This window comes from Cupressus sempervirens, chromosome 5 (assembly GCF_028749045.1).
Source record: "Cupressus sempervirens isolate cs-2001-9-10 chromosome 5, ASM2874904v1, whole genome shotgun sequence".
In the NCBI taxonomy this organism is placed as follows: domain Eukaryota; kingdom Viridiplantae; phylum Streptophyta; class Pinopsida; order Cupressales; family Cupressaceae; genus Cupressus; species Cupressus sempervirens.
Window position 1 is genome coordinate 578,935,278 of NC_143122.1, and position 26,952 is coordinate 578,962,229.

The 26,952-nt window shown below is 39.5% G+C and overlaps 1 pseudogene across 1 annotated transcript in view; it reads left to right on the top strand.

Annotated features, from left to right (window-relative positions):
• Window positions 1-25,475, top strand: part of LOC149557255 (uridine/cytidine kinase UKL1, chloroplastic-like) — a 200,238-nt pseudogene extending 174,763 nt beyond the window's left edge. The window contains exons 11-15 of the transcript XR_016364861.1: window positions 17,213-17,273; window positions 21,242-21,335; window positions 21,466-21,538; window positions 24,596-24,678; window positions 24,985-25,475. The product of XR_016364861.1 is annotated as a uridine/cytidine kinase UKL1, chloroplastic-like (transcript). The remainder of the gene's footprint in view (window positions 1-17,212; window positions 17,274-21,241; window positions 21,336-21,465; window positions 21,539-24,595; window positions 24,679-24,984) is intronic.
• The last annotated feature ends 1,477 nt before the right edge of the window (window positions 25,476-26,952 follow it).

The window sequence follows — 26,952 nt, forward strand, 5'->3', positions numbered from 1 at the left end:
CTAGGTCAGACACTTATTCCAAGCCAACATCCAGATAAAACAGTTACATTTTGGCCAAGATAGCTTGTTCCAGACCATCTTCCACCACTGCACTTCAGGCAGAACCATCTTCTGAGACATCAATCTGCTGTACCCAGAGGCAACCGTGTAAGTCCCCTTAGAATTGGGAGACCAGGCAAGCACATTGTCCTCCCGGAGGGAACAACACTTTCTACTGGAAAGGATATTTTGTAGCATAGCACATTCCTCCTGTAAATCAGCAACCGGCCAATCATCTGAGGACTTCCATTTAGTCATTTCCATCTGACCACAGGGGAAAAAGGACTTAAAATCACTCACTCGTGACCAGCCCGCCTCCAGAAACTGCTGACAAAGAAACACAAGGTTAGGAAATTGAGATAAGATTGAGGGATATCCATCCGAAGAGTCCGACCAGAATTGGGCCTGCTCCCCACTCTTGCAAATCCAAAATAATCCATCCTTCATAAACTTAGCCCCTTTCTTTAGAGTATCCCAAATCATAGATCCCTTCCCCCCAAGTGGATACCTGGAAATATCGGAATGAGGAATCCCTGGAAGATACTTTTGAGAGAGAACCATTGCCCAGCTCTTATCCTGCTCATTACACCATCACCAATAAAGTTTAGCAGCCAACGCCTCTCCTGTCAAAGCCAACTGCCTCAAGCCTAGTCCCCCGTATTGTTTCTGACTACACACCACTTCCCATCTAACCAAACTCCATTTGGAGGTCTCCAAGCAGCCCGCCCATAAAACTGGCGTATCACAGAGTCTAGATCCTTAAGAAAGCCCATAGGTGCAACCTGGAGCATGCATCTATAAATGGGCAAAGCCTGCACAACGGACTTAATCAATGTCGTCGGTAGAAATTGTGTATCAACTGATAGGTCCCTTCGGGAAAGTTCCTGTTATGTAGCCAACGGGTAAATAGTTTGTAGTGGACATAATGTTTGTGGCCGATGGACTCCTTCAGGAAGGTTCGGCAGATAGTATTTGTATCCCGTCTGGGTACATTGTAAATCATCTTATCACCAGTTATGTGATCTGTTGGCATATGCGAAAGAGTTCTACTGTTCATTATCTGTGTGCATTTCATAATTGACCTATGTGGTAAACATTTGGCGCCATTGCTCGATGGACCTAGTACGCAGGTAGGCGAATATGAATTAAATGTTGAATCAGTTGAACAAAGATAAGAATAAGCTGAAGGAAAAGGATGACATACGCATTGTGCAAGAAAATTTATTTTTGGCTCAGCAGACAGAGCACCAAAGGAGATTCCAGAAGATTGCCGACGGAAACAAGAGCGTGGAAGGATTGTTGAAGGAGACTCGACAACGACTTGATTTGGTGGAAGAAGCGAGGGAGGAGTTTTTGAACCTGCATACACCACGGGAAGAGAATCCTGACGGAAGGAGATCGACTCGCATGGCTCGGAGTGCCGAAGGAGCACGAGCATGGAGTGACCTCTTCGTCCGAGATATACTTCCGAAACGAACAACTTCGGTTGACGAAACCTCTTCTTCACCAAACAGCGCAGAAGTCGAAAATAGCGCGGGTGTTGCAAACAGTGCGGGTGTTGAAAACAGTGCGGAAGCCGAAAACAGTACGGGTGTAGAAAACAGCGCTGGTGTGCAGAATAGCGTGGGTGTGCAGAACAACGCGGGTGTTCAAAATAGCACGGGAGCTCAGAACAGTGCAAGTACACAACAAAACCCCCAACATACAGTGATAATGGCAGGTTCGAAAGAAAAGTTACTTAAATTTGATGGTGATGAAGCAGCTGATCCCATTCGACATTGTAAAACATGTGAAACAATCTGGAGAGCGAATGGCATAACAGATGCGAACGAATGGGTCTGATAGTTTCCAGCCACCCTACGGGGTATTGCGATTGATTGGTTTACTGACACAGATCCACAAAAATTAAACACTTGGGATAACATTAAGAAGGAGTTTTGTGCAAAATTTCAAATATTGCGCGATGATAATGAGATCGTCAATGAGATATTCAATACCAAGCAGAAGAAGAATGAAACAGTACGGGTCTTCGCTAGGAGGTTGAAAGACTTAATTAGTAAAATGGAGAATAAGCCGGCAGATGGGCTCTAGAAAAGATGGTTCATTGAAGGCCTTCACCCGAAGCTACAGAAAAAGATGAAGATTGTGCCACCATCGACATATACTGAAGCATACAATCGGGCATTGAACCTCGAAAGTGAACAGAAGACAAAGAAGAAGAGGAAGACCAGCTCATCTGATTCAGATGACGATGAGCCTTCAGGAGAAGATAGTAGTGACGATGAAGGCAGCAGCAAGAAAGTCCGTTCTCTTCAGAAGGACATGCTTCGGATGATGAAAGAGTTCAAAAACATGAACAAGGAGACTAAGGTCAATGACCTATGGTGTACGGAGTGCAAGAAAGAAGGCCATATGAAGGGATCCTGCCCAAAAGATCAATTTTGTGAGATTTGCCAGATTATGGGACACTCGGTAAAGGAATGCCCTTTCAATTTGAAAACAAGAACACTGCAGCAAGTGTTCCTGACGCAGGAGGCATCCCTGTCAAGAGGGAACGGGAACACCAGTTGGAAGGTGCCACATCGGGAGGATATAGAAACAATCAACGCGGTCAAAACAACAACAATAATGGCGAGAGGAGTCGAATCCAGTACGATGCCAATGGCCGGCCGATAGTTCAATGCTGCGCATGCAATCTGTGGGGTCACTTCGCCCGAGAGTGTACAATGGCAAACACACCGAAGTTGTTATGCAGATGGTGTGGACCTAGTGATCATGAAGATGCTAGGTGTCCGAAGCCGGGAGTAAACTTGATCACCATCGGGAGGGACGAAGAAGAGGTTTTGGCCATCACGCGGAAGCAAGCGAAAGTGTACCCCGACCCAGCGGAAGAAAAGAAGAGACTGGACGAAGCACGGGCAGAGATCTAGAAAGCAACACAGGCAGAAATGGCACACCTGAAGAACACGCCTGGTACCTCCATACGGAACTGCGTAGAACAGAACATTGTACGACAAATTTTGCAAACAGAGGTACCAGTCAAGATAAATGATTTGCTTCTTACAATGCCTCAGCTCCGATCCGCTCTCACGAATATTGCGCCAGCTCCGAAGATACCAAGAGAACAAGGTAAAGGGAAGGAAATTACTGCAGGTGGAGAAGACCAAATGTTACTGGCCCTTACATCCGAACGACATCCTGCAGTCATCGAGATGGGGATCCTCGGACATGTTCTCATGGACACAATAGTCGATGGAGGGTCCGGCGTAAATGTTTTGCCCGAAGAGACCTGGAAGAAGCTTGGACAATCGACATTGTGGCCTCCTAAATTTCAGTTGCTGACAGCAGATCAACATGGTATTAAACCTCTGGGCATCCTCATGGTACAGCCGGTAACAATTGGCACTCAGCCGTTCTTGTTGGATTTCGTGGTGATTCCGTTGAAACGAAAAGGATACAACGCCATCTTGCGCCGTGGATGGCTTATTGAAGCGAGAGCTCGACAGGACTGGAAAGAGAACACCTTATCACTGGAAAATAAAGGCCGGCAATTTGTCATTGATCTGCACACTCAAATGGTCGGCGAAGAAGCCCTGTCGTCAGATGCCGAAGGCGAAGGCGAAGGCGAAGGTGAAGGTGAAGGTGAAGGGAATGACGAAGGGAAGAAAAGAATGGAACTTGATGAAGAGGGTGTATTGAGACTGGAAGGAGGTTCGAGTGATGACGATCTAGATTCGTTGAACGACCTTTTTCATTGGCAGATAGAGGATTATGAGCTATTTCCGAGTTGTAATATGTTAAGGGTCGATGAAGGTAAGAAAGAAGAAGGAAATGAATGTCCGATGAAACACAAAGAAGCCGAAGAAGGAAATGAATGTCCGAAGCAACTTAGACAAGCCGAAGAAGGAAAGGCGGGTATGACTGAAGCTGAAGGAAAGAACATACAGTACGAACCCAAAAGGAGGAAAGATTCCATTGTACGACTGCGTAGGAAGAAAGTATTACGTCGAACCACAGATATAGTCGAAAAGTGCCGACAACAAGGGAGACACACGATACAACCTACACAGGAAACAAAGAGGAAGGGTTCAATAAAAGTTGCAGTAGCACAGAGTGCAGGGGTTATTGACGATCAGAAGGGGCAACTGATGGAGTCTATGGTACGGAGCTTCGAGAACAAACTGGGCGATATGGAAAACTTGAAGGAGAGATCGTGTAACTTAAAGAAGCCTTGACGATTGCAGGCACAATGGGCCACAAAGGTAACACGAAACAGGTGCAAGGTGTGGCATGATAAGCACCTGAAACTGAACAGGTTCCAACCAGGTCAGTGGGTGTTGGAATATGATGGAACGAATTTAAACCAGGCAAATTCAAAGTCAGATGGGTTGGGCCTTACCAGATTCAAGAGGTATGCGACAATGGAGCAATAAAATTGTGGACTGTGGATGGACAAGAAGTGCCGCGGGCAGTGAACAGGTCGAGGCTAAAGATGTACCATGCTAGGAAGACTCCGTCATCGTAGAATGAATTTTGAACGACTCCTTCGTCGTTGCAGAACGACGAAGTTGGGATGGAAAATTGAGTCTGCTGTTCTGAATTTGAAAAAAAAAAAGAGAAAAAAAAAAAGAAAAAAAAAAAAATTGAAAAAAAAAGTGTGAGAAAGTCACTGTATGGCTTTTAAAGCTGCACCGTACGGCCTCTAAGTTACCTAAGCATGCACCGTACATTCTACCGTACGACGTACGGACGCTGGAGAATATTATTGGCGACTTACAAATCACCGTACGGATTTTGGGGATTTCTCTTCATCGTACAGATTTTACAGGGAGAAATGTCTTTGCTGTACGGATTTCAAAGTTATCTAGAAGATGCAGCCTGGCATCGTATAGCAAATTGGGGTCTCCTGAAGGACACCGTATGGATGTGAAGGATAGATTCATATAGTTGGTTGTACGGATTTTGAAGAAAACATTGAATCCCAGTTTTGGCATACGGATTTCCTTCCTAGTTTGTCGTACGGATTTAAAGAATAGCGTTTGGCTTATGGATTTGAACAATATGGTACCTGATCACAACTGTACGGATTTAAAAAGTTAAGTGTCTCACCGTCCGAACTTTCAAGTAGGGTTAAGATATTTCAATTCTCATCATTGATGCGTCCGTACGGCGATATATCTGAGGTGTCCATATGGCAAGTTTTTGGAAGGATATTTGATGCGTTTGTACAACGATCTTATCAAATGAGCACCGTACGGCTTCTTCTAAAAGTCTGATGTCCGTACGGACCTTGCAGTTAAGAGCAGCAAAAATGTATATCTCTGAATGCAATCGTACGGCTAGTAGCAGTATTTGATTTTGACTAGCGTACAGCCATGGGAGTGTAGCATACGAGCAAAAAGAAGCAGTCAGAAAGGAAGGGCAAAAGAAAGCAATCAGAAGGGAAAGGAGCTATAAAAAAAGAAGAAGAAGAAAACGTCGACAAATCAAGAATGCTCAGAATGAGTAGCAGATGATGCCGAAGGTAAGGGGAAGCATCAGTGGTTGCCAGAAAGAGTGGAATCGGCAAAAAATGATAGAAACAGTGTGTTCCATGCAGTTTTGTGTGGGTTTCATAGTGCTAATTTGGTACTGCGACAAGGAGCGCACCTGGGGCGTTGCCCCAAAACCTCGTGAGGGCCCCCCGACTCTGCCGGGGGCATTGCCCCCTGGACCCCTGGTCGTTGCGGATATTAGTCGTGGGAGTCTGACCAGTTGAGAAGACTTAGAGTTGCTGCAGGCATGGAGTGTCTGTGTACTAGAGGCACTGAGAGTAGGTGTTGTCCGTGAGGCTGTCTTGGTGGATGCGTAGAGAGCTCGGGAGGAGTTGATCATCTAGTTGGAGGAAGTGCAGCTACACTTGGCTCAGGGTACCAAGGAGTTGGAAGTAGAGAAAGCAGCACAGGTGGCTATCAAGGTCAGCTTGAGGAGTCAGTATTGTGTTAGCAAAGGCTATAGATGCAACGGGGTGAATGTGAAAGTGCTATGGTAGATCAATATTGTTGTATTAGTTGTTTGAGTTTTGTTCTGTAGTCGTCAGGAGACGACTTTTCTTTTTGGGGGGGGATGATGTCGTCAGTAGAAAATGTGTTTCAGCCGACGGGTCCCTTTAGGAAAGTTCTTGTTATGTAGCCGACGGGTAAATAGTTTGTAGCGGACATAATGTTTGTGGCCGACGAACTCCTTCAGGAAGGTTCAGCGGATAGTATTTATATCCCGTCTGGGTACATTGTAAATCATCTTATCACCAGTTATGTAATCTGTTGGCATATGCAAAAGAGTTCTACTGTTCAGTATCTGTGTGCGTTTCTTAATTAACCTATGCGGTAAACAATCAACTGGACACGACCAGCAAAGGATAGCCAATGGTGAGTCCAATGATTAACTTTCACTCCAAATTTTTCAAAATAACTTGCCATGACTCCTTGGGAAGCCTACTCACCGAGATGGGAATGCCAAGATACTTCAAAGGAAGATTCCCAATCTGAAATCTCAAGCTGTGAGCAATCCTTTGTTGGATAGAGCTCAGAGTATTGAAGAAGTAGATGGACGATTTTCCATCATTAATCTATTGTCCTAAGGCAGCCAGGTACACATCCAAGACCCTACAAAGATTGGATGCCTCCCTCATTGTAGCCATCCCCATCAAAGTAGTATTATCTACAAATTGCAAGTGGATCTGCGGGGGTAAGGCTCCGCCCTACCTCCAGCCTTGAATAGAACCATACTTCACATTTTGTTTAATTCATCTCCCCAAGCCTTCCGCCAAAAGGATAAACAAATAGGGGGAAAGAGGGTCTCCTTGACGAAGCCCCCTTGAAGCCCCAAAAAGCTCAGAATGGCTCTCATTAATAAGCACCGAGAAAGAGAATAAAGTAACACAGCTCCAAACCCATTGAATCCAATCCTCCGCAAAGCCAAAGGCACTAAGAACCCACCGCAGGAAAGACCACCTTACTCTATCATATGCCTTGGCCATATCCAATTTTATAAACATCGCTTTTTTTGTTGATCTAGCCATAGAATGGATGACCTCAGTTGCAATAACAATCCCATCTAGAATTTGCCTACCTGCAACAAAGCCACTTTGCTCCTCAGATATCAAATCAGCAAGCCCCTTCTTCAACCTGTCTGCAATAAGTTTGGAAATAATTTTGTAAATAACATTGCATAAAGAGATGGGTTGAAATTGGCTCAACCTATCAGCCCCCTCATTCTTGGGGATAAGAGCTAGAAAGGTAGCATTTAGAGCCCTTAACATCTGCTTATTGTGTTGAGACTCATGAACCACAGTCAGGAGGTCAAATTTAATGATATCCCAAAACTCTTGAAAAAACTCAATTGGGAAGCCATTAGGACCTAGTGCCTTCCCTTTCTTCATATAAAAAACAACCCCTTCAAGCTCCTCAAGCGAGATATCCCTCATGAGCTGCTGATTCATATCTTCGGTCACAGGAGAGGGGATACATGAAAGAACTTGCGCTTCCTCAGGAGACCCCCCTTGTGAGTCCTCTCTAAAGATAGATTCAAAGTACTGTACTGCCTCCTTAAACATTTCTGGAAAGGAAGAAAGATGCTCTCCCCTATCATTCACCAACCCCGAGATAGAGTTACTGTGTCTCCTAGCTTTCACAGAGTTGAAGAAAAAAGCTGTATTTTTGTCCCCTTCCTGAAGCCACTCAATTCGTGCCTTTTGTTTCCAATACATTTCGTCTCGTAGTTCCCATTCTTCAAGCAATTTTATAGCCCGAGCCTCATCCTGAAGCAAAACATCTGTTACTCCTTCTTCTCTTATCCTTCTTGTGATATCATCCAAATCAGCCTGGGCTCTTGCCTTCTCAAGGAAGACATTACCATAGTGGAAACGATTCCATCGTTTGAGCTCAAATTTAACATATTGAAGAAGCTTAGCAAAAATATACATTGAAGTGCCATAGGCTGGTCTACCGAGGTTCCACCAATCAGAGACCAAATCATACAAGGATGAGTCCCGAAGCCACATAAGTTGGAATTTGAAGGAAGGCTTCCGAAGTACCCGAGTTGACTCTGCAGACAGTTTAATAGGCCAATGGTTTGATCCTCTCCAATCCAAGATCTCAGAGCAAGATGACCACATCCCTCCAATCCAATAACAAGAAACCAGGAATTGATCTAACCTTTCTGCAATACAAAACTCTCCACTCCGACGATTTTTCTAGGTGAACTGTCCATTTCTAGGTTTAATATCCACAAGGTTCAGGGAATTAATATGGTCTTGAAGCAGCAGTGCAGAAGGCTCCAATCTTCCTGTACCACCCCGCTTCTCAACCAGCTCACAAATAGCATTGAAATCTCCAGCTAAGATCCAAGGATGAAAGGGAAACATGCTACGAATCATCCTAATGTGGGACCACAAAACTTGTTTACCCTGGAAATCAGTAGGAGCATAAATATTGGACAACAAAATGACCTCCCCTGTCACAAGGCAGGTAGCAATCATGGACAGAGAGGATTTGGAGGAAATCCACCAAAGGGGCTTGATTTTTCGAGGATTCCATAAACAAGCCAAACCCCCGGAAGCACCCTGAGCTCCAATGCATTGGCATTCCCCATTACTCCACAACCTAGGCTCCCGACCTTGCATATTCTCCACAGATAGCTTAGTTTCTTGCAAAAAGAGAACATTAGGACCTTGTTTTCTGACTAACTCATGAACTGCTTTTTGTCTAGGGCCGCTGTTCAAGCCCCGCACATTCCATGACAAAACAATCATTTCGAGGGGCATGAAAAAATAGAATCCAGAGGCCTAACTGCCCTCGACTCCACTAAATTTTCACCAACTAATTTAATCTTTTCCACGTCCTTTTTTCGGCCAGATTTAACAAGTCTCTCTGCCCCACTCTTTTTGATATCTTTTTGCAGATGGCCCAATTTGGGAGGAGGCTTAATCTTCACTGTTGAACTTGAACCAATGTGTTGCTCAATAGCTGGAGAATCCATACCTGTTGTTGTAACAATGGCCAAGGGTTCCTGTGCCTCAGAAGTCCCCTTTTGCTGGTCAGCAATCAATTGCCTACACTCATCCCCTAGGTGATCCATAGTAGAATCAATGACAGGATCCTCCTGAGCTAAGTCCATAAGCCCGTGGTCCAAATTGATCAAACCCGACTTCACCTCCTGTTGGCTAAGCTCATCCAACACCTCAAACCTGTTAAAGGTATCATCTGGCCTTTCTTTAAAAGACCTCTTTTGATCCCTATTCTGATTTCGAGCCCTGATTGGAACAAAACCATCAGAAACACTTGCCTCACCAGGAGAAATGCCCTTCCCTTTATCTGTCTCAGGAGGATTGCTCACAAGTTGTGACGGAAGGGATTCCAAAGGTTTATTCCTTGGGCATCTTTGCTGCAAATGACCATATTCTCAACAAAGGCGACAACGAAAAGGCAGAGTTTCATAGTCCAATTGTTGCACCCAAGAATAAGAACCCGCACACATCTCTATTGCATCTGGTAAAGGTCTACTTAGATCAATTCCAACACAAATACGAGCAAAAGTCAGTACCTTTTTCCCAAGGTCTGCGATGAAGTCCCTATAGGTTTTCTAAGCACTGAGGCCAAAAGATGCAACACATCCTCTCGACAGCATTCTACTGGGAATCTTGGTAACCGGACCTATACCGGGACACGATTAGGTAACTCCTCTGCGGGGTTGAAGCTAGCATGCCATGGCTTGATAAACAACCCAACCTTATTGTGGAAATAAGGGCCTCCCTCAAACACCCTATTGCGATCAGCAATACAATTGAAAGTAACCATGAAATAGCTATTCACCAACAACATTATCTCCATTTCCCCTTCTGGCTCCCAGGTCCTCCGAGCCCAAACTTCCAATAATTGCAAGGACACCCTCATCCCTAAGAACTTACAATATAGGGAATGATGTGAATAATATTCAACATCATTCGCAATCATTTCAATCGGGACCACCAGTTTTGGCCTCTCCTTGCACCTCTCGTGACAACCATTGGTCTTCGTAATCCTTGAGCCATTAGATGATCCCAAATCGACATTCCCAGAGTTCAGAGAGAACAGATTATTGTCAAAAGTCTTCATCCCTTGATTTGAAAACTTAGGGCCTAAAGCTGCTCGAAAATCCATACGAGGGCTCAACATTGTTGTCTCCCCCCTAGCATCCGCCATTTGCAAGATCCACAGAATAAAAAGGGAAACCCTCCACCCTTAATTCAATCCCTACCAACTTCAACGCTACACTTTCACTCCTTCCTTCACAACAGCAAACCGACCAAAACCACGGGTAATCAAACCCCAAACGACCATGCCCACTGCCCACGAACAACACAGTCCAGTAGGCAAGCTTCACACTTTCCCCACGCACGGCAAGAAACTCCTCCGGAGCATGACCCAGCCCATGGCCTGGCAGGAACAGCCACCCAACTCTGCACCCTGCAAACCCCTAATCACCCACTTGCGCAACTAACAGAGAGAACACGAAACAGAGCTAGGGCATGGGTGCCCTAGCTTGCGACGTAGTCTTGACGCACGAGAGCCATCAAATTTTCATCGATCATCATAGTTAATGATACAGTTGTTAGAAAGTAACAACAGGACTTGATTTGATAATAGAACACTACTCACTTGCAGATTACATATCTCTTGTTCGGTCCTCCATTCTGCTTGGCATTCATACCCTTTATCTCTGATTGCTTGTTCACCTTTCCAACCTTCAACCTCTCAAGCTTTCTTACTTTGCATGCCAATTGTAGACTCTTCTATTCAGCCACCATATGAAGTAACACCCTAGACTTCTTGTCTTCCTTAGGTTCTCGCACATGATAGCTCTTGCTTTTGGCCTGCTATCTCTATAAATAGAGAATTTAGGTCTTTTGCTGCTTGACCACAATCATCCATTCTAGGGTTAGGTAAGATTCAATGAATTTGCCCACTTTTCCATTTTAGTCCCTTTTAGAAACTTCTACAATCCTCTTTGAATTTGCCTCAAAACGGTTTGTCTTGAATTTTGTGCCACCAACTCATCATAGAAATCTTCCACACGCTTCACACAATTCAAGAAATCAACTTTGTTAGCTCAGATTCGTCAAATCTTCGATTAACTCTTTTTACTATCACTCGACATCCACACTGTTCACTTAGCAATAATAGTCTTTTGATGCTCGGCCAAAACTGGGTTGCTTGGCATCAACTAAGTCTTCCTTGCTTGGTCACTATTGTTATTTACTTGATGCTCGACACATACTATATTTTTCTAATGCTCGACACATGCTAAATTTTGCTTGGCCTGAACTAAGTTTGCTCGGCCAGGCTCGACAGGCACTTTTTATGAAAACTCTTCTTTAACCTTAAGTAGATCAACAATACATAATATAGCAATGTCTTACTTGGTCTTAATGCTCTTTTTATACACCAAATAACTCAACCTTTCTCTAGGTACTCTTGTTATCTTATCTTTTCAAATCCTCTTCATCAATCAAACAAAGGATAACATTTAGACTAGAAAGCAGTTGTCTTACCAATAAGTAGCAAGTTTGACATCATTGACAAAATAATGATTGTTCCATGATAGGTTCCACACTTCAAACAATCTCTTTTCAACAATAACTACAGTAGAAAAATAGTTGAGACTCCTGTTAACCTAGGTCATATTGTTGTGATCAAGAACATTCGAGATGTCTTCTTTCTTTGTGGGGCCCACCCAATTCACAGGGATTTTGATTGCCTTTTTTTTTAAAAACCTCATTAAAATGTTCTTGGAAGGGGGAAGAGGTGAATGATGTTTAGTGTTGCTTGGTACACGGTGATGTTGCTAGCATAGTTGGAAAACTGTCACTCGACAACAAATCGCGAAGCCCCAGAAAGTTTATTCGGGAAAAATAGCCAGCTGTAAAAAAAATGGGGAAAAACTTGGGAACCTAAAAAATAGCTCAAATTTAATTAAAAAATCATCTTTTTTGCAATATTCAATGAGAATATGCATGTAATTTTTAATAAAAAGAACACAAAAGAAACAAGCAGAGTTTATATATATATATATATATGCATAGAGGGTACAAAATCACATTCTCATGTGGAATGCTGATGGTGGGAAGCAATACAGTAAATAGTTTTTGTCAAACTAGAAGTAAAATCTCCTCCAGAATAATCAGAGAGGAGTCAGTGCCCAAAATCTGTCTGATCCTAAGACGAAGGTTGTAATGAACGAAGACAAGATCATTCAACCTCTGCATTGTCAACCTATTTGGATGTGCTCGAACATGGACCAACTGCGCTCACATCTAGAAGCGCTGCTCGGCTGACTCAGAATACGGATGGCAATTTTTTGAAGGTTTGGGGTTGTGGCCCCAAACATTTGCCACCATCTATCTGAAATAAGGAAAAACAAAAACAATTAGTCTCATTTACAAATTACAACTCTAAAATTAATGCATTATATAATCAACTTTAGGTTTAGAATCTAGATTCATGAACATTGAATATATTATTTAATTTTTACTTGGCTGTAGTGTTGTTTGAGCATTTATGGCCATCCTACCAGAGAAAAGTGGCCCCTCTTTATTGTTGAACTGGTCTAGCTCAACAATCACAGCAACGCTATCTTCATCGCTACTCAACCTCTGAATCACTGTGTATTAGCCAGTGAGAACCTCCACATCCGCCTTAAACTCAGGATGGAAACGAAATGCCGGATTCAGATAGTAAGCTGCTGCATGGATGGGTCGATGGAGCTGATTTTTCCATCTGCTATCGATGATGTCCCAAATAGGGCCATACCTCTCCTGCACTCCTGTATATTGGGCTTTGATGGCCTCCTTGGCTCTATCCATGCCCTCATAAATGTAGCTCATAGAGGGCTTCTCCCCATCAACAATTCGTAGCAAAGCTACAAGGGGCTCAGTGACCTACATATAAAGTAAAACAAAAAATGAGTCAAAACTTAAATATAAAATAATAAAACTTAAAGTAAAAGTAAAATACTAAATGCTAAATTGCAATAAATTTACCTGAAGGATTTCTCTAGCAGGTTTCCAAAAACCATCCTCATCAAATATGCAATCCGCCACATCTATCCCTGCAGTGGTCATAGCATAGGAAGAGGAAATCCACTCCCGCCCAACAAACATGCTCCTCAATTCATCCCTTAATGTCAACAAGGACTGCAGGGTGATGAAATTCGAGGCAAACCTCGTGATACCTGGGTGAGCTAACTCCTTGCCTCCTATGTACTTCCTCATTGTGCTAAGGACAAATGAATGATTATAAATGAACTTGCATATGTTTTTTGCCCTTTCCACACATGACTTGACAAACTCAAGTTTGCCAATTTCCTCCAACATGAGGTCAATGCAGTGTGCCGCACAAGGGGACCAAAATATGGTGCGGTGCCTCTCCATCAAAAGTTTACCTACAACAATTTTAAGTCAATTAGAAATTCAAATTTCAAAATTCAAATAAATTTATTTTCAAAACTTGAAAAGTTAAGAGTTTACCTGCAACAACATAACTTGCTGCATTATCCGTCACCACCTGGATCACATTTTGTTCCCCCACCTCTGATATGACTTCCTCAATAGCCTCACATAAGTATGTGGCATTTTTTACATGTGCGGAAGCAGCAATGGATTTGATGAACATGGTATATCCTACAAGTAACAAAACAACGAATTATAATATTAAATGGATCATCAACAAATTAGCATTCAACAAATCAAAATTTACAATTATGTATGTAGGAAAGTAGAATGATCAATCACCTCCACAGGATACAAGAAAATTGAGGAGTGTTCTATTCCTCTTATTTGTCCAACCATCAGTCATGATGGTGCAACCCTTTGCAATCCACTCCTTTCAGTTCTCCTCGAGCTCAACCCTCATGTTCTTTACCATCTCATCCAAGAGGTATCCGCTCAACTCAGCCTCAGTTGGGGCTTTAAACCCCGGACCACAAATAACAACTGCATCTATCATGTTCTGTCAATAAGGAGCCCTGTCACAAATAAAAATTTAGATGTCAAAGACTCAAATTATAAAACAAGTAGATATAATTAAAGTTTTACTTTTACTTTTAATTTTAACTTTAAAGAAAACAAAGAAAAAAGAATCAATTACCTGGCTGCAATAAATGGAATGTTGCAAAAGTACCAAAATTTGCATATCTCCTTTTTGGCAGCATCATGAATCTCCTTGTTCAAACCCATGCCCTCAAGCGTGGGTTGGGAACCAGGAGTAGTGCGGGGCACAAAGTAACTATCCATTTTGTTTTTCCCTACTCTAGGCTGCAATAGGTTGGTGTGGGACTCTGTCTCAGTATGTGACCAACTAGCACTAGTACTAGCACGAGTAGAAGAACTAGGATAAAAAGGAGGCTTAGAAGAACCCTCTCCAACACAACCTACGGATGTGGAAGCTGATGCAAATGTAGATGTGGATGCGGCTACGGATACAGGAACATGGGAGCCAATACCCCTTAACCCTTCAAGTTGCATTTTTCTATTCGCTTTGTCTTTTTCAATTTTTTCTAATGCCATTAAGCAAGTGCATTTTGCCTCAGGAGTTTGGTGAGTGCAAATTGTAACATCGTGTCCAGGTATAGCAGCAATGTGCTATTTCAATCTATAAATACCTCCAGAAGTTATTTTTTCTTTACAAAACATACATTTTGTTTGATATTTGGTTCTTCCAGGAAACTCTTCATTATATTTTCAACATTCATCTTTTTTATCCATTGCGAATTTGTGAAAAATGAAAGCAAAGGCTGCTGCAATAATTTTTAAAATGTAAAATATCAAAGTTTGAAGCTAATAAAAGCTACAAAACAACAAACCCTAGTTTGCAACTTAGTAAAAATAAAGAACATTCAAGATTTAAACTAAAAATCTTGAAAACTATAAAAATTTAACAAAAAATGCATAATACACTAAAAATTTAAGAAAAAATGCATAATACACTAACATACAAAAAAAAAGAGAGCACTTATCTCTTGCAAATGAGTTGAGGAGTGTTGATATTGGCTCCTTAATGCTCCCAATGCAATTGATGGCCTCCCCAAATGGACTGCTGATCTCTTTGGTGCTTTTCCTTTTTGCCAGTTAGAAACCTATGGCTTTTCTTTTCTCTTCTTCTCTCTCACTTTTCCTCTCTTCTACTCATGCTTAACAAATAGAAGGCCCTTTAGGGTTATAACAAAGAGAATAGGTCAAAAAGAAAGTAGAAAAAACAAGTTATTTTTTTTAAATTTACAACTCCATACTTTTCTGGCCGCGGGCAATTTCTTGCCGATTTTTTCATCTAATTCATGCAATTTTTTTGATGAATTGCTGATACCGGTGATTCATGCAATTCATCCAAAAAAATCGAGTGTGGCGATTCCCGACTCCAAAAAAATCGCCCACCTTGAATCTTATTGCTGAATCGCTGATTCACGCGATTTTCGAGTGATTCTCATTACTATGATGCTTCTCCTCTCACCAATGGCAAGGCTTGGACAACAAGATAAATGGATTTCTTTCATTATCACTGTATGTTTCTTTTACTCTTAACCCTTAAAAGAATAGATAGATACTTTAATTTCTAGATGGAGTAAACATTTACTTTTATGTTGAGTAAGCATTTTAGTTGATATAATTAACTGTTACTTTATTTTTAGTTGAATATGTTAGAAGTAGATAAATTGTTAGCAATGCATAAATATTCCCTTTTGTTTCTTGTGAAATCAGCTGAATATGAAAGACAGTTAGATTGGAAAGAGTTTCTTTCAGTTATAATCAGTTAGTAGAAATCATTGTCATGTGAAATGGAATCAGTTACTTATAAAATCAGATTATTCGGAGTTTAAAATTGGTTATGAAAAATTCGTATGTTACAGCGATATTGCTATCAGGTTCAACTGTGTAGTTTTTGAGTCAAACTCATTGACCCATGTTTCATGAGTGGTGGTTCACATAAACTCGTCTCTCATGAGAATGAATGGAGCACTTAACACTCGTTGGATCTAGGTGATGCTCATAGGGGTGAAGTACCAAGACTTCCCAAGAGGTCACCCATCCCAGTGCTACTCCAGCTCGAGTGCGCTTAACTACGAAGTTTCCTCCATGGTTAAACCCACTATGTTTGCAACCACATTTGCAAAACCTTCACCAAGTGTTGTGCCTTAGAAATCCCCTTAAGCTCATCAATTGATAAGTAGAAGATATTTTCCACAGCAACTCAAATTGTAATATTGCTATCACGATTCAACTGTGTAGTTTTTGAGTCAAACTCATTGACCCATGTTTCATAAGTAGTGGTTTACATGAACCCATCTCTCGTGAGAATGAATGGGACACTTACCACTCATTGGATCTAGGTGATGCTCATAGGGGTGAAGCTCCAGGACTTCATAATTGTTGTGAAAATAATTTATAGAGAGCATAGACAATCACAATTTTTTTAATCAATAGAAGCAATGTGAATACACGAAATTCAAGGTAACCACTTGAATGTACAGTGCCTTAACTACAATGGTGACTTCGAATTGGAATGGAGGGTCACATATGGCATTCCAAGCTTTCTAATGTACATATCCTAATGATGATCTGAAATTCAAATAGCAGACCCCTTATAGCGTTTCAATGTTCTGAAATATATGATGCATATACTATTATGGTTATCTCAAGTCAAACCAGTCCTTATCTTATAGCATTCCAAAGTTCTTGCACCATCACATTGGTTGTGACAAAACCCTCACCAGCAGTTTAAAAATTCAATCATTTGATTTGTTTATAATTACAACACGGACTAAATAAATTTCCGTATCAGGGACAATGCTAATGCATTCACATAAAATCAGCACCTAATCTTGGTACAGGATTATCTTCACATTAAAGCTAGGATAATGTTTCCTGCACAATCAAGATGGGTTTGAGAAACCCGTCACCAGATGCTCATGATAACAATCATATGATTAGTTCTTAATTGCAAGGCATATTAAATTAGTTTTGCTACCATAAACATAATATTATTGCATGTGCATATTATTAGCACTTGATCCTGATTCATTGCAATTTATGCAAGTTTGAGCATATAACTTGTGGTCATTTTTTTTAACGGTACATCTAAAGAATTTTGGCTGTTTTGGACAGATTCTGTCTACACTGGGGTTGATTTCTGCAAAAAGTTGTGTGGAGTGTCAATCATCCGCAGGTAATTGTTGATGCATATCATCATACTTAAAAGCCTTCATGATTTTTTAAGGCCATAAAATTTCAATTTTCTTGTTAAAATATCAACTAAATGCATACATAATAGCAAATACAGCAATAAATATTTTTTGTTTTTTAAAAAAATTTCTTCCAACATACGTACAACTTGAAATCTATCAGTCTGATCAACTTACAAATCTAAACATACTAGTGTGATACATATGCAAATCTGGACACCTCTTATGTTTTAGAGTCACATGAATTTTGATCTGTTCCTTATGTTTTCCATCCACACTAAAGTTTGATAATTGCTTCTTGAGGGGTTTTGTCAATGTTTGATTGTCATGACCGAAGGGTTTCATCTCCAAACTTCACTAGCTTCTGTGACAGCATAACAAGCCTGGTATTGAAGTTGGTTTTTTCTTACCAAAGTTGTGAACTGCCCTCTCCTGGCATTCCAACACACCATATATACGATGCTTTCCTTTTAATTTTGTATTCCTCAACCATAGGCAATCCAGTCCTGAAACCTATGGCACTTTAACTGACAAGTTCATTCATTAATCAATGGCAATTAACTGACAAATCCATCCCTCTAATCTCTTTATTTAACTATCATTAGCTGCCTCATCTGCTTTATTTCATGATATAACTGACCCTAATGATTTCTACGTAGCTAGTCAACTTACCAATGCTACCCCTGTGCTGGAAGTCCTAAGAAGTGAACCTCTCATACCACGGATGTCAAAATGAGGGCATTTTAAATATTGTTGCTTTCTCTCATGCGAGACAAAGTTGAATGAGCTAACATGTCAGCTGACCCCTTTTATCACGAGAAGACCTTCTGGTGATACCTTATACTGCACATTCTGTGCCTTAAGTAGACCTCAAACAAATATACTTGCTCCATTACCAAGCACATATGTGTTGGGTCCCAAGGCTCCTTTTAGCTGAAGCGTAGTTGATTCCTCTGCGTGTCAATATGGGTCTGTTACCTACTTTTGAATCCTAAGAGTGTCTCATTTCTTTATTCTATTTAGGTCAAGATGGTGCACCCCTAACTTTGTGGGAAGGTTTCTGCAAAGTCCTTTGTTGTTGCTCTGGTAATCCTGTAGTCATACCTGTAGCAGCAGACCATTGGAAGGATTTGCTAGTTGTAGCGTTCTACAGTTTCAAGGGCCCTTTTTTGTTTCATTGGAATCAATCTGGTTCAAGATCTTCTACTAAGCCTCTGAGGGGTTCTTACAATCATTCCATGAAGAGGAGTCAGTTGCCTCTTTGACATATTAGGTACCATCACAGGTGCCCTCTACAAATCATCTACATATTGATATGTATGCACTAAACCATGATATTTATCTCTACCGACTTTCTAATGTGCTCCTCTAGGACTTGCCTCTCAAATGTGTCAGCCAACCTCTGTAATGTCCCTTTTCTGGGGACATTAGAAATATTAAGGGGGTCATCACTATAATATTTACATTGACTATGAGAGCTGAAACTTCATTAATTAAAAGTCAAATTAATATTCCAAGTGGGCAAAAGAGGAAGTGGAAAGATAATACGAAAAGAAGTCGAGGGTTCATCGTTGCGAGAATAAAAGGAGAAGAGGCTCTATCCTTTGTTATGCTTGATTTTCTATTCAGATTGCCAGTTCTCTCTTATGAGAGTTTTCAGAAAGCTTCAGCTTTCAGCCAGTGTGAGGATGTAGCCCCTCGTGCAGGCAGACAGTGGACAAAAATCCATTGTCAAGGGAGATATCATTTCAGGTGTCTCAATTGTGCTTACAGGTTCTTCTCTTAAGTTCCAATCTGACTGTAGAACTGTATTTAATATTGGATTTATAGTTTGTTGGTTATTGTATTGCTGTTGTAAAATACAATAGCGTATTTAGGAGTGTTGAAGGACTACTGGTTTAATCCTGCTGATTGGTAATACATTTTTATATGCTTGAATCTTTAATATCATTCTAAGGCAAACAGATTTATGTGGAAAAAAAAATACTGGTTTCTTATTGCTGTTTGTATTACATCTGCCTATGCTTGGAATTCTGAATATAAAGCTGAAAGGAACTGGTTATTAATTGGTGAAAAATTTTCTGGTTCAAATATCGTATTGTATTCCATTTGCCTATTTCTGAGTTTGAGTATTATTGTTAAGGAGAAGCTTGATTAAACATCTGCTGGCTATTGTACTGTATTCGTTTGTGTTCGAATATATCTGCAAGGTTTTAGTTCAGGTTATTTATTTCAAAGAGAAATCAGTAAATATCCTGTCCAGGATATTACAACCTCCTACTAAAATTCTCATTGGTGGTGATAGGGCTATGCCCTTGAGTGATTAACACATGATACCATCACTCATGTACAACTCCTTCCATGTATAGGATTACGAATTTAACCACTTCCTCCTTGTGCATAGGGCTCAATGAAAAGATGGTACCCAAAATTTGGATCCTAACTTAAGATGAAGCTTTATATCCCTCAAATGAGGGGATGGTGAGCTTCCCTTATCAGCTTTACAAATCTTTGTGAGGTGATTCAGTGTGAAATTCCTTTCATGCTTGGTTTCAGATTTTGACTTCTATGTACAAATTTTCACGAAGAAATTGTCTGCTTGAAAGCCAACACTCTTTGCCTCTTATTCAGCATGGAGAGTATTCAATTCAACCTCCTACTGGTCATCCTTATCCTCTATCTGTGACATGGCTGCTTTCTGCAAGAAAGTGACTCTCAGAAGTTGAGAATCAATAACTAATTTAATTAGGGTGTTCCGGTTAACTACTGAAGATGAAGATTCCCCCTGTATATAATTATGTGGAGCCATAGTTTCATAGTCTGGTTGGTTGGTTGCATGCTCCAGATGAAGAGATTGATGAGCTGCTGTGCCCATTTTTCAGGGATTTCATCACATTGAAAAATTCTTGATTTTATCTGTGTGACATTGTCTGGTTCTCTGTTCCCTAAGTTAATATCCAATTTTTCTATCATTCATGGACATGCAATCCCTATTTAATATATATCTCCCTTGGCTGAACAGATCTTATCACAGATACAACTATAAATATGTCAACTAAATGCATACAGAAAAATAAACCTAGAAATACTAGAACAATAAATATTTTTTGTTCTTTGTTCAAACACATGAAACTTGAAATCTGATACAACTTATAAATCTGAACATAGTAGTCTTGTGCATGTGCAATCTGAACACATTTGATGTTTCATGGTCACTCTAAATTTTGACTTGTTCCTTGAGGGTTTCCATCCCAAGATGGTATCATTGCCATACCGAAAGAGTTTTGCCCCCAAATCTCACCAGTAGATGTGATAGTGTCACGAGATTAAGAATGTAAGTTTAAATTTTGGAAGTGCTCTCTCTTGTCCTTCTCATACTTCCTATATTCCTTCCTTTCCCTTTTTTCTGCATTCCTTAATTGTATGCAATCTAGTCCTCAATCAGTGGCACTTTAACTGATAAATCGAGTCCTCAATTGATGGCAAATAAATGCTAAAACCTTCCCTCTTATTTAACTGATCCAAACTGACTCGTCCATCTTATTTTATTAATGGACTGACTCATCTATTTTATCCCATTAATTAATTGACCATAAGTGTTTATACACTGCAGTCCACTTAGGTAATGCTATCTCTGCGCAACCAGTTCCAGCAAGTGAACCCCTTGTACCATGGATGTCAAAAAGGGAACATCACAATAATCTTCTGCATACCAAATGCTTTCAAACACACTTCATTATTTCAACATCCTTGTCATATATTCTGAAGTTGCCTATTTAGAAAGGTTACAGCTTCTACACTTTTAGCGCAAGGAAACTTATATTTTCATTCCGGTAGTGCTTTATTTTGGATTGTGGTTTAATACATTCATAAGTCATAATTACCAGCTTAAAATACGAGAGGCAACATATATTTTGCAGGATGTATAATTCTTAAATACTCTTTTGTTCAGTGGGGAAAGCATGGAAAATGCATTACGTGCATGTTGCAAAGGAATCAAAATCGGGAAAATTTTAATCCATCGCGATGGAGACAATGGTAAACAGGTGAGATTTTTAACGTGGTTTAGGTGCCACTGATTCTCCATTACATTCAGGTTTCATATATATATACAGACACACATACACAAATGTATGCTGATTTTCTAATTATTTGCTCATTTGTATGGATATGAAGCTTATATATGAGAAATTACCAAGTGATATCTCTGAACGTCATGTTTTGCTCCTTGATCCGGTTCTAGCTACAGGTAAAATCCTGATTAATTCAACAAATATTTTACTGCTCTATTTATTGGAATGTTTCTTAATGCTTCCGTCTAAGAGGTTTTACTTAAAATATTCCAGTGCTTTTCTATATTTAATGAAGAATTTTCACTGGTTGTTAGAAAGAAACAATCTGACATCATGAAACAGAAATTGTTAATGTAATTGGAGAGTTCTCTGTGCCTTTGTCTATCTTATGATTGAAGCATCTCTAGGATATATGCTTAACACCAGCTCACAAAGGAGCAGCTGCCTTCTATTTTATTGTTTCTGTTTGCATTTCTTCTAGTTTGTGGGGATTAATATTTTTTTCTAGGGAACTCTTTAATTGCAGTTAAACCTTAAATATTTTCAATTTATTTATTACAGAGGTACTTTCAAGTGTTACAGGGGACACAGCTCCTCGACTTTCCAGCCATTTCTTCCCTGATATATACTGAGAACGTGGGGATGGCTAGGAATTGTCCTCTGGGCTGTCCTTGATCATCAAATTTAGGGGCATCCTGGAAATGCTAGAAAATTGCAGCAGATGGTGAGCTATCCCTTATATCCCAACCTAAGTTACTGATTTGGATGCGGATTCTGAAGCGGATTCCAGAAGCGGATATGGGATGCGGGGATTTCTTTTTTTTTGATGCGGATGCAGGAGGAAACATGTACACACACACACACACACACACACACACACACACACACACACACACATATAATATATGCAAAGAAATGCAAGAAATATACAAAAACAAATCATTTGATAGTATGACTATGAATCTATGATAACCTAAAACTTGCAATAACAACATGTGTTGAATGGGCAACTTAAGTGTTTTTATAAGTTTTAAATTTTTTTTTTGCCTTTTCCGGCCACTGGGCCTGTGGATGCTCCTGGATGCGTCTGGAAGCCAGTAGATTGGACTGCTTCCAGACACATCCGGGAGCCTGCGGCTGGCTTCTGGTAGACTTGCTTCCAGATGCATCCGGGAGCTTGCGGCTGGCTTCCGGGGTAGAGTGGCTTGCAGATGCATCTGGGATCCTGCGGCTGGCTTCCGGCCAGCATCCTCAGGGCTTCTGTACCCATCCGGCATCCATCCACATCAGATGCGGAAGCCTAGCTTGCAGGAGACGAATTGGTATCTTAGATCCCAACCACAGAAGGCCCTATATTAATTTTAGTGATTTTTTTTTGAAATTTCTTGATTTCTTAAATATTTTGATTATGATGGAATCAACTTTTTTGAACCAGTAGCTATGGTTGCAGGAGAGCTGAGATATCTGTCCAGGAATTTTGAACTGTCAAAACATACTAATAGCCATAGTATATCCAGTCCATGATATTGTTTAAAAGTATTTTTGGAGATAAGCTTGTAAAGATTTTTTGAATCAACATTTTGGATTACACTTTGTATACATCATGAGGAAGAGAATACACTTGGAATAAATTGCTGGAAGTGCTCCCTAAAAGGTAATAAATACATGGTTGTGGTGTCTCTCCCTTTGTTTAAATTCCATGCAATCACCCTCCATTCTTTTAAGGAGCATTATCTGCAATCTATCTTAAATTTATCCTTTAAATGATTATGGAACATGGAGTGTGACCCAAAATGTAAATTCTAATAACCTTTACACAGTTATAGCCAGAAACATTTTAAAATTTTTTACTCCTAAACATGTTTTAACTCTAAAAATGAAATTCCTTTAAAATGTTGTTCCTGTGGTATTTTCTCTTAAGTATTCTAACGAACACTTGTCTATTCCATTTGCTCAATTGTGAAGATATTTGAACATACAGAACTGTGAATGTTAGTTCTTAGTATTTTGAAGATTTATTTTGATCTCTTGTTAGTTCAGCTGAAGAGCTCATCTACGAGTATTTGTTGCAGTAAACAAATGTTGGAGGAAAAAATAAAAATGAGGAAAACAGTTTCTGCAGAGATTCTGACGAATTGTAAAATTGAGATAATATTGCTTTTCTTAATTCCACCATTCCATATAGACTCTTCCCCATAATAAGAAATAAATAAGGGCTTAACGGGTCACCTTGTCATAATCTTCTGGAAAGGGTGAAAGGTTTTCCTAGAATTCCACTGATCGAAATTTGAAATCGAAACCGAGTGTAGTGACACTACTGTTTATCCCTTTAGTGACTTGCTCCTTAATTTAAACCCAACTTTTCAATCCTTTTAGTGAGCATATTAACCCCTCACCTTTTCTGCACTTGTACGGAGTGAATGATTTCTTCAACTTTGATGATATCTGTAATCTGTCTCCCCAATATAAGAGCTCATTGTAATAAGAAAAGCAGCTTAGAAAGGATTGCTCTGGTCCACAAACTATTAATTTGTGTATAATCTTGTGAATCATATTGCACGGTGCAAATGGTCTATTACCTCCCACACTCAAGCTTGGCCACTTTTGAGCTCAAAGCAAATATAGCAGTTGTTAATTTTTGCAGTATTTTCGAATTCATTCAAGACTCCTCTATATGATCTCCATCAGTCCTTTTTAATGAACTGCCAAAATCACCAGTGGAACAGAGCAAGAAATTCAGGGACCTCGTCTTATTGGCCTGAGAAGACTATGAATCTTAAGATCAATGTTAGTTGCTGGACCAGTAATGTGGTCATATAATGTACATGATGGAATGTGCCTTATACATGAATAATAAGTTTCCTACATTTCTAAACATGTCCTGCCATCCCCTGCAACTCATCTCTGAAATGTCATAGAATAATCCAACACTTCTTTTTCTTGGCAAGGGGTGGTTGGTCACACTGTTGAGCAAGATCCTTTGCATTTTGTTGATTTTCCAACAGATTCTTTTGTTATTAATGTTGCTAATATATTAAGAGGATCATTTTATCTTAACGTACATCTAAAATATTCTACTCACTTATAGAACTAGTAGGGACTGCGGCAAACATTGCGTGATTTGTTTCCTTGTTTTGTAGATGCATTTTTATGCTTGCCAAGGCCATCTACAATGCTTGTTTAACTGTGGCTTTCTTGTGGGCTTTTTAATGTCCTTGTACATGTTTGTGTAGGAAATTCGGCTGGGCAGGCTATTGAACTTCTAATACAGAAAGGCGTCCCAGAATCTCATATCATATTCCTAAATCTCATTTCTGTAAGTTGAACGTGCATTAATATCTTATAAGAAATTAATGGGATTGGAACTACACTCTCACTTGTGCATGGTTTTTCTTTTGTTCTTCTTTATTTTCTTCTGAGTTGGGATTCAGATTTGACATAATTTGACAAAACATATTCTTTCTGTTTTATCACAAGCCTTTCTATTGTGCATCTCTTTTGGAAAGCTGTCGTATATTGAGGCAGTTGCAATTATGTACCTTCTTTGTGTCATCAAGTTTAAATTCCTTCCATACTTTGGTTGAAACTTAATCGATCTAATGATTGTAGCATTCTTTTTCAGGCCCCTGAAGGTATTCACTGTGTTTGCAAACGGTTTCCGAGGCTCAAAATTGTAACTTCTGAAATTGATTTAGCATTGAACGAAGAGTTTCGTGTAGTTCCTGGGATGGGAGAATTTGGTGATAGGTACTTTGGTACATATGATGAACCTCCTACTTCAGCACCTGAAAATGCTTCAAGCTGGCAAACAATCTACAAATAATCAAAGATGTTTTTCCCCCTCCTTTCTGTCAGCAGGCTTGATTTAATGGATGATGTGCCGTGTAGGATCTCATTGTGAATTTAAAGAATTCTTATATATTTGTTTGTATTATTCTTGAATGGTGGGACATTGCCTCATTTGCGGCCTGACAATATTGGCATAAACCTATTGATATATAAGATGTCAAAATCCCGTGATTCTTAAAAAATATCTGAACAATGGAAAAGTAGTCAGTCAATTTTACCCATGGCTGCTACTCAGCCTACATAAATATTATTGATATTATGGTACGAATTGGTTTTTAATGGGTTGACCGCTATTGAGTGCAAGGTAGGATTTGATGTCTGTATAAAGAATCATTAGTGGTAGCCCAGTTGTTTTTTTAAAGCTATTAACCGACATGACTTCTAGAAGAAAAACCTTTTTTCTGTTATATCAGAAGCAAACAGGAAAAGGTTATGTAATAGACAGTTCAATTTCAAAACAGCATTTTCACTTAAGCGTCATATCTTTTTCTTGTAGATGCAGCAATTTTGAAAATGCTGGAACTGCTGGTTAAGGCATCTGCCATTACTTTGGGAGATGAAATAAGTAATTTACAGGAAACAAATTCTTGAAGTTGGTATGTTTGATCGACCTTTTTATCTTTTAGCATACTATTCCAAGATGGGAATCCTTGATTTTTGTGTTAATGTATTTGTCCTGCCCTTCAAGATGTTATTTTGAGTTTTACCAACGCAGGGTATAATTACCTTTGGAAAATATAATTTCGCCAAAGGTGTACCTATATTGAAGTTTTTGAACTTCACAATTGCATACACCATAAGGGATGAGGTTGGAATCGTGCCCCGGGTGATTTTGACAGCACGGATGCCCCTTAGTCCTTGGCTCAAAGCCGAAGCACGAGTGGGCCCGTATCGGGTTCCTAAAACATCTTGCGGTGGCCTTCGCTGGTTGGTAGCTCGCAAGCTTCGTGCCTCGCTAGGTTACCTCGTAGGTCTAAACCCTCCGTAAAAAATAAAAATAAAAATAAAAATCAGACATATGGATGATACTTTTTTCCTCTCAATAGATGAGGAGACGTGTCTATCATTAGTGGAAGGAAGATTTGACATGGCTGAAATAAGTTAGTGACAAAAGTTCATGAATGCTTTAACCTTTCGAGTGCAGCAAGCCCTATGATTTCAATTCACAGGGTATGATATCTACCAAATGTACTTTGACTTGGTAAAAACATTTACTTGTAATTTTCTCATTCCAATTACCTTATTTTATACATATTTTATTTAATCTCTCTTTAACTTTATTTAGAAATTTTTTTTATTATGATATGATTGTTACATCAACTATTACAAATTATTAAATATAATATATATTTTGTCATATTTAATATATTATATTTAGATTATTAAATATAAATAGACTATAATATAATCTAAATAAAATAGTTATTTAATTTAATAAATGTTAAACGTATAATATAAAAAAAGGTATATATGTTAAATGAAAATCTTAATAATAATATATTTAGCATTTAAATAAATATTTAAATTTTAATAAATTTTTTAATTGAAATAATTTTTCAATTTAATATTATTATTTTATTTCTAGTTTTTATATTGTTAAATTTACAATTATAATTTTAAAATTTTAATTTATTGATGAACTTCACTATATTTATGATCATTCATATAATAATATTTCAAATCTTTATTCTTTATATCTTTATTTTTGTGAACATAAGAAATATTAGGGTGTATATGATGG